A 9,743-nucleotide genomic window follows, 5' to 3' on the forward strand; every position below is an offset into this window, starting at 1 on the left:
GTCTACACCAGAAGCTTTTGTTCTATCACTATCCCTTTAATAAAATTTCTACTACACAAAGCTCTGAGTGACTGTCTTTGGTCCCTAAGTTAAATCTTCTTCTTCAGAGACCACAAATCTGGCTTTCATTGTTCACTGAACACCATAACCTTTCATCTACCAGCTTTGCCAAGTAGGCCAGGATTCAGAAATTCAGTCAGGAAAATTGAGTACAGTGTAAAGATGCCAACAGTTTTATGGGCCTAACCAAGGGTGCAAAAAGATGAGGCTGAGAAAGCAGTCATTTATGAATACATCTATATCCCAACCACACAAATGGCACAACACACATACCCTATGAACTGGCATACCAGAAGTGATCATTAAATTCCAGCTGCTCAGGAAAATATCAGAAATTAATTAAGGCCAGGCAGAAACTAGAAAGGCTCACTGTCATTTGAAAGGGGCCAAATGAAATAGGAGCTGAGTTGATATTCTTTTTGATAAAAATATTATATTGGTGGAGTTACTCTCAGTCTCTCTTGAGTGATTCTGTGATTTAATTCTTCCACTTAGTCCAATCCATAGATACCATAATCTGTATGAGAGGAGTGAAAAACAGAGAAGTTAAGTAAGCTATTTAAGATCAGATAACTAAGATAATGACAAAACCATGATTCAGAGATGTGCTGCTACATTCTAGAGCCTATATAGTTAGCCACTATATTTTAGTGACCTCTCTACTTCCTAGGACACCTTTGGCTAGGGACAGGAAAGCATCCCATACTCACCAGCTCAAAGGGCACAGACATCCCTCTTCCCATTATTTTAAAACAGGTAAGTATATATTTTTTTCTCTCAAAACCCCAAAAGGCCTTCAAGTTTTATAAATAGTAAGTACTATCTTTTCCCTTTGTACAGGAGAGTGTTTCATTTATGAGCTACACCTAATACTGCCTCAAGTACTGAAGTTCAAAGACCAAAGAAAAAAGCAAATCCCTTGTCTTTACCACATGAGATTAGTAATTTTTCCTCATTTCATAGAAGAAAAGAGGCATGAGTAGGTAGAAACCCATGAAGAAATGAAGAATATCAAGCATTTTGAAATCAACAGTAATTTGTAACATATATTAAATTGAATTTATTTTGTCTACTTTGCAATACATCACCAACCTCTCAACTATTGACATCAACATAATGATGTTGTAATATAGTGATGAGCTGTATGTTTCACCCAATATACAATTCCTAGGTAAAGAAAAGTTTGTTTAATTTTATTAAGGACTTTGTATTATATTTCAAATCAAAGTTTGATAAATTATTTAGTGACAGCTAGATATGAATCCAGCACCTCCTGCATGCAAAGTAAATTTGATTCAAGTAAATGTATTTTTGACAAATGACTTGTGCCCGCATGATTTATCAATGTAATGTGAAATGGCCCTAAACCAGCATGGTATCAGCTTGTTTTGCATTTGGTCCTTCAGTGGCAGACTGAAAGTTGAGTATAAGAAAATATAATTCATTCCTATAAGGAAAGTAGGGGACAATTGGGTTTGTGTTCAACTGACAGTACATCTCAAACAACAGAGATTAAAGCTAAAGCAATAAAGAAGCATAAAATTTACTTGACTCTACAACCATGGAAATTAGCTTTGATTGCTAAAGGAAGAAGATGTATCATAAGAACTATTGAGCTTATTAAACTGTAATACAAAGCACTTTCTTCTTGATAAATTTTAAAAGGGCACAGTCAGCTTACAGAGCACCACCACTGTAGCATTAACAAGTGTTAAAAAAGATTCTCATATGAGGTTTGGAATCACAGGAACTACTATATCTCAAAAGTTTGCAGTTATTTACCTGAGCAACACAACCAAAAGATATTTAGATAGAATTGCCAGGAATTGATGATAATACTAGATACAGGGAGAAAGGTACAAAGGTTATCAAAGATGGCTTCTAAGTTTGGTCATCATAATAAGGATTCAGAACACTGTATTTGTAACACTGGAAACAAATCGGTTTGGAGCAATATAGACTAAGATAGTAGTTTTGATTTGTTGTAAGTAATGTGCTTTTTAGACATCACATTGCAAAAGTGAATTGGAAATGTCATGTAAATACAAAAGCAGAGCTCATAAGGGAAATACGTGAAAAATAAAATCCTCAAAGCACCCTGTATTGAGGTCATTTTAAAGTATATACAGGGGCGGTCCTAAGATGGCGGAGGAATAGGACATGAAGACCACTTTCTCTCTCACAAATTCCTCAAAAGAACATTTCAACACTGAGCAAACTCCACAGAACAACTTCTGTAGGCTGGCAGAGGACATCAGGCAACCAGAAAAGCAGACCATTGTCTTCAAAAACAGGTAGGAAAAAATATAAAAGACGAAAAAGGAGACAAAGGAGGTGGGGAGGGAGCTCCGTCCTGGGAAGGGAAGCCCATCCCGGGAAGGGAATTTTAAGAAGAGAGGTTTCCAAACACCAGGAAACACTCTCCCTGCCGAGTCTGTGGTGAGCCTTGGAAACACAGAGGGCAACATAACAGGAAGGGAAAAATGAAGAAATAATTAAAACCAAGAGATTACAAGCCCAACAGTAACTCCCCCAGCGGAAAAGCGGCACAGAGGCCTGCATCCGCCACTGGGAAGTGGAGGCAGGGCAGGGAGGCATGGGATGCGCGGGCTGCAGAGCTTTGTAAGAATCGGGCAGGAACGCCCCACGCGCAACCAGAACGATCTAACTTGGGCTAGCAAACCAGACTGTGGGATAGCTACCACGCGAAAAGCTCGAACATAAGACACCGCCAGGACCGAGCACAGAACAAAGGACGGAACGGGAAAAGCCAGCTGCAGACCATCCCCTGCCGGGGACAGGCAGCCAGAGCCGTAAGGGCTGGAAAGGGGCAATTGCAGACATGGAGAGACTTCACTTACCAAACTGCAAGCAGGCTTCTTTGCTAAGACTTCTGGGGGTGCTGGACAGTCACACTCGGCCTCACGGGGGGCGCCAGCGGTCCACCCAGAAAACTGAGCAGCAGCGGCAGAAAAGGCGACAAGTCGCAGCGATCGCGCTCGCCAAACTCCTGAGCTACTCGGACCTGGGAAGGGCACAAAACGCAGTCCCAACTGAATCTGTGCCTCTGAGGGCTGCCTGAGCGCCGAACCTGAGCGGCTTAGCCCGGGGAAGTGCACGCAGCCTAGGGCCGGCCCCAGACGGTTCCCGGCTGAGCATCGTAGAGCCGGAGCAGTTTGTACGCTGGGAGAAGGGACAGGTCCAGCGGGGCTGAGACACTGTGTGCACACGACAGCGCTATTTGTTTGCAGCATCCCCCCCTCCCAACAGCGCGACTGAACTAGTGAGCCTAAAAAAACAGCATAAAGAAGAAGTTAAACAGAGGGAACTGCCTTGGAAGTGACCCCACAATGCCCACAACATCAGAGAAGGAACAGATATATTTTTACTATTTTTAAAATCATTCCTTTTTTTTTTCTTTTTCTGACTTTTTTTTTAATAGTTAAGTCTTCTATTTCTCCTCTAATTTTTATTTCTATAACCTATTATTAATATTCAAAAAAAAAGACTTTTTTTTTTTTTTAAGGCAAACGCCATATATAGTCTCTGGGTGGTTATTGATGTTTGTTTGTTTGTTTGTTTGTTTTAATAATTCTTGTGGCTTTTTTTTTCTTTATTCCTTTTTCCTTCTGCTTCTTTTCTTTAATATGTATTTTTGAAAATCCAACCTCTTCTCTAGATTTTTAATCTTTGCTCTTTGGTTTTTGTTGTCAATTTTGTACATTTAAAAACCCAAACTTTACTACCCAATTTTACCTGAGAGCGAGATTACAGGCTTGACCACTCTCTCCTCCTCTGGACTCTCCTTTTTCTCCACCAGGTGGCCTCTGTCTCTTTTCTCCCCCATCTCTTCTCTATCCAACTCTGTGAATCTCTGTGTGTTCCAGACGGTGGAGAACACCTAAGGAACTGGTTACTGGCAGGATTTGTCTCTCTCCTTCTCATTCCTCTCTCTTATCCTCCTGGCCACCTCTGTCTACTTCCTCCCTCTTCTCTTCCCTGTATAACTCCATAAATACCTCTGAGCGGTCCAGACTATGGAGCGCACATAAGGAAGTGACTACTGGCTAGCTTGCTCTCTCCTCTTTTGATCTCACTGCATCTCATTCCAGTCACCTCTAACTACCCCCTCCCTCTTCTCTTCTCCTTGTAACTCAGTGAACCTCTCTGGGTGTCCCTCAATGTAGAGAAACTTTTCATCTTTAACCTAGACATTTTATCATCGGTGCTATATAGATGGAGAAGTCTAGAGGCTACTGTAAAAATAAAACTGAAAACCAGAAGCAGGAGGCTTAAGTCTAAAACCTGAAAACATCAGAGAACTCCTGAATTCAGGGAACATTAAGCAATAGGAGCTCATCAAATGCCTCCATACCTACAGTGAAACCAAGCTCCACCCAAGGACCAACAAGTTCCAGAACAAGACATACCACACAAATTCTCCAGCAACACAGGAACACACTCCTGAACTTCAATATTCAGGCAGCTCAAAGTTACTCCAAAACCTTTGACGTCTCATAACCCATTACTTATCACTCCACTGCACTCCAGAGAGAAGAAACCCAGCTCCACCCACCAGAACTCCAACACAAGCCTCCCTAACCAGGAAACCTAGACAAGCCATTGATACAATCCCACCCACAGTGAGGAAGCTCCATTATAAAGAGAACTCCACAAATTACCAGAAAATAAAAAGGCCACCCCAAACGCAGCAATATAATCAAGATGAAGAGACAGAGGAATACTCAGCAGGTAAAGGAACAGGAGGGTTGCCCACCAAACCAAACGAAAGAGGAAGAGGTAGGGAATCTACCTGAGAAAGAATTGCAAATATTGATAGTGAAAATGATCCAAAATCTTGAAAGCAAAATGGAATCACAGATAAATAGCCTAGAGACAACGATTGAGAAGATGCAAGAAAGGCTTAACAAGGACCTAGAAGAAATAAAAAAGAGTCAATATATAATGAATAACGGAATAAATGAGATCAGAAACACTCTGGAAGCAACAAATAGCAGAATAACGGAGGCAGAAGATAGGATTAGTGAAATAGAAGATAGAATGGTAGAAATAAATGAATCAGAGAGGAAACAAGAAAAACGAATTAAAAGAAATGAGGACAATCTCAGAAACCTCCAGGACAATATGAAACGCTCCAACATTCAAATTATAGGAGTCCCAGAAGAAGAAGACAAAAAGAAAGACCATGAGAAAATCCTTGAGGAGATAATAGTTGAAAACTTCCCTAAAATGGGGAAGGAACTAATCACCCAAGTCCAAGAAACACAGAGAGTTCCAAATAGGATAAACCCAAGGTGAAACACCCCAAGACACATATTAATCAAATTAACAGAGATCAAACATAAAAAACAAATATTAAAAGCAGCAAGGGAAAAACAACAAATAACACACAAGGGGATTCCCATAAGGATAACTGCAGATCTTTCAATAGAAACTCTTCAGGCCAGGAGGGAATGGCAAGATATACTTAAAGTGATGAAAGAAAATAACCTACAGCCCAGATTACTGTACTCAGCAAGGATCTCATTCAAATACGAAGGAGAAATCAAAAGCTTTACAGACAAGCAAAAGCTGAGAGAATTCAGCACCACCAAACCAGCTCTCGAACAAATTCTAAAGGATATTCTCTAAACAGGAAACACAAAAAGGGTGTATAAACCTGAACCCAAAACAATAAAGTAAATGGTAACAGGATCATACTTATCAATAATTACCCTAAACGTAAATGGGTTGAATGCCCCAACCAAAAGACAAAGACTGGCCGAATGGATAAAAAAACAAGACCCCTCTATATGCTGCTTACAAGAGACCCACCTCAAAACAAGGGACACATACAGACTGAAAGTGAAGGGCTAGAAAAAGATATACCATGCAAATAGAGACCAAAAGAAAGCAGGAGTGGCAATACTCATTTCCGATAAAATAGACTTTAAAACAAAGGCTGTGAAAAGAGACAAAGAAGGCCACTACATAATGATCAAAGGATCAATCCAAGAAGATATAACAATTATAAATATATATGCACCCAATATAGGAGCACCACAATATGTAAGACAAATGCTAACAAGTATGAAAGGGGAAATCAACAATAGCACAATAATAGTGGGAGACTTTAATACCCCACTCACAACTATGGACAGATCAACTAAACAGAAAAGCAACAAAGAAACGCAAACTTTAAATGATACATTAGACCAGTTAGACCTAACTGATATCTATAGGACATTTCACCCCAAAACAATGAATTTCACCTTTTTCTCAAGTGTTCATGGAACCTTCTCCAGGACAGATCACATCCTGGGCCATAAATCTAAACTTGATAAATTCAAAAAAATCGAAATCATTCCAAGCATCTTTTCTGACCATAATGCATTAAGATTAGATCTCAATTACAGGAGAAAAACTATTAAAAATTCCAACATATGGAGGCTGAACAACACACTTCCGAATAACCAACAAATCACAGAAGAAATCAAAAAAGAAATCAAAATATGCATAGAAACTAATGAAAATGAAAACACAACAACCCAAAACCTGTGGGACACTATAAAAGCAGTGCTAAGAGGCAAGTTCATAGCAATACAGGCATACCTCAAGAAACACGAAAAAAGTCAAATAAATAACCTAACTCTACACCTAAAGCAACTAGAAAAGGAAGAATTGGAGAACCCCAGAGTTAGTAGAAGGAAAGAAATCTTAAAAATTAGGGCAGAAATAAATGCAAAAGAAACAAAAGAGACCATAGCAAAAATCAACAAAGCCAAAAGCTGGTTCTTTGAAAGGATAAATAAAATTGACAAACCATTAGCCAGACTCATCAAGGAGCAAAGAGAGAAAAATCAAATCAATAAAATTAGAAATGAAAATGGAGAGATCACAACAGACAAAACAGATATACAAAGGATCATAAGAGACTACTATCAGCAGTTATATGCCAATAAAATGGACAACGTGGAAGAAATGGACAAATTCTTAGAAAAGTACAATTTTCCAAAACTGAACCAGGAAGAAATAGAAAATCTTAACAGACCCATCACAAGCACGGAAATTGAAACGGTAATCAGGAATCTTCCAGCAAACAAAAGCCCAGGTCCAGACGGCTTCACAACTGAATTCTACCAAAAATTTCGAGAAGAGCTAACACCTATCCTACTCAAACTCTTCCAGAAAATTACAGAGGAAGGTAAACTTCCAAACTCATTCTATGAGGCCACCATCACCCTAATACCAAAACCTGACAAAGATACTACAAAAAAAGAAAACTACAGGCCAATATCACTGATGAACATAGATGCAAAAATCCTCAACAAAATTCTAGCAATCAGAATCCAACAACACATGAAAAAGATCATACACCATGACCAAGTGGGCTTTATCCCAGGGATGCAAGGATTCTTCAATATCCGCAAATCAATCAATGTAATTCACCACATTAACAAATTGAAAAATGAAAGCTATATGATTATCTCAATAGATGCAGAGAAGGCCTTTGACAAAATTCAATATCTATTTATGATAAAAACTCTCCAGAAAGCAGGAATAGAAGGAACATACCTCAATATAATAAAAGCTATATATGACAAACCCACAGCAAACATTATCCTCAATGGTGAAAAATTGAAAGCATTTCCCCTAAAGTCAGGAACAAGACAAGTGTGCCCACTTTCACCGCTACTATTCAACATAGTTCTGGAAGTTTTGGCCACAGCAATCAGAGCAGAAAAAGAAATAAAAGGAATCCAAATTGGAAAAGAAGAAGTAAAACTTTCACTGCTTGCAGATGACATGATCCTCTACATAGAAAACCCTAAAGACTCCACCAGAAAATTACTAGAGCTAATCAATGAATATAGTAAAGTTGCAGGATATAAAATCAACACACAGAAATCCCTTGCATTCCTATACACTAATAATGAGAAAGTAGAAAAAGAAATTAAGGAAACAATTCCATTCACCATTGCAACGAAAAAAATAAAATACTTAGGAATATATCTACCTAAAGAAACTAAAGACCTATATATAGAAAACTATAAAACACTGGTGAAAGAAATCAAAGAGGACACTAATAGATGGAGAAATATACCATGTTCATGGATTGGAAGAATCAATATAGTGAAAATGAGTATACTACCCAAAGCAATTTACAAATTCAATGCAATCCCTATTAAGCTACCAGCCATATTTTTCACAGAGCTAGAACAAATAATTTCAAGATTTGTATGGAAATACAAAAAACCTCGAATAGCCAAAGCAATCTTGAGAAAGAGGAATGGAACTGGAGGAATCAACCTGCCTGACTTCAGGCTCTACTACAAAGCCACAGTCATCAAGACAGTATGGTACTGGCACAAAGACAGAAATATAGATCAATGGAACAAAATAGAAAGCCCAGAGATAAATCCACACACATATGGACAGCTTATCTTTGACAAAGGAGGCAAGAATATACAATGGAGTAAAGGACAATCTCTTTAACAAGTGGTGCTGGGAAAACTGGTCAACCACTTGTAAAAGAATGAAACTAGATCACTTTCTAACACCATACACAGAAATAAACTCAAAATGGATTAAAGATCTAAATGTAAGACCACAAACTATAAAACTCCTAGAGGGGAATATAGGCAAAACACTCTCCGACATAAATCACAGCAGGATCCTCTATGATCCACCTCCCAGAATACTGGAAATAAAAGCAAAAATAAACAAATGGGATCTAATTAAAATTAAAAGCTTCTGCACAATAAAGGAAAATATAAGCAAAGTGAAAAGACAGCCTTCTGAATGGGAGAAAATAATAGCAAATGAAGCAACTGACAAACAACTAATCTCAAAAATATACAAGCAACTTATGCAGCTCAGTTCCAGAAAAATAAATCGACCCAATCAATAAATGGGCCAAAGAACTAAATAGACATTTCTCCAAAGAAGACATATGGATGGCTAACAAACACATGAAAAGATGCTCAACATCGCTAATTATTAGAGAAATGCAAATCAAAACCACAATGAGGTACCACTTCACACCAGTCAGAATGTCTGCGATCCAAAAATCTGCAAGCAATAAATGCTGGAGAGGGTGTGGAGAAAAGGGAACCCTCTTACACTGTTGGTGGGAATGCAAACTAGTACAGCCACTATGGAGAACAGTGTGGAGATTCCTTAAGAAATTGCAAGTAGAACTACCTTATGACCCAGCAATCCCACTGCTGGGCATACACACCAAGGAAACCAGAATTGAAAGAGACACATGTACCCCAATGTTCATCGCAGCACTGTTTATAATAGCCAGGACATGGGAAAAAACTAGATGTCCATCAGCAGATGAATGGATGAGAAAGCTGTGGTACATATACACAATGGAGTATTACTCAGCCATGAAAAAGAATACATTTGAAACAGTTCTGATGAGATGGATGAAACTGGAGCCGATTATAGAGTGAAGTAAGCCAGAAAGAAAAACACCAATACGGGATACTAACACATATATATAGAATTTAGAAAGATGGCAATGACGACCCTGTATGCAAGACAGCAAAAAAGACACAGATGTGTATAACGGACTTTTGGACTCAGAGGGAGAGGGAGAGTGTGGGATGATTTGGGAGAATGGCATTGTAACATGTATACTATCATGTAAGAATTGAATCACCAGTCTATGTCCG

This window comes from Capra hircus, chromosome 26 (genome assembly GCF_001704415.2).
Source record: "Capra hircus breed San Clemente chromosome 26, ASM170441v1, whole genome shotgun sequence".
Lineage (NCBI taxonomy): Eukaryota > Metazoa > Chordata > Mammalia > Artiodactyla > Bovidae > Capra > Capra hircus.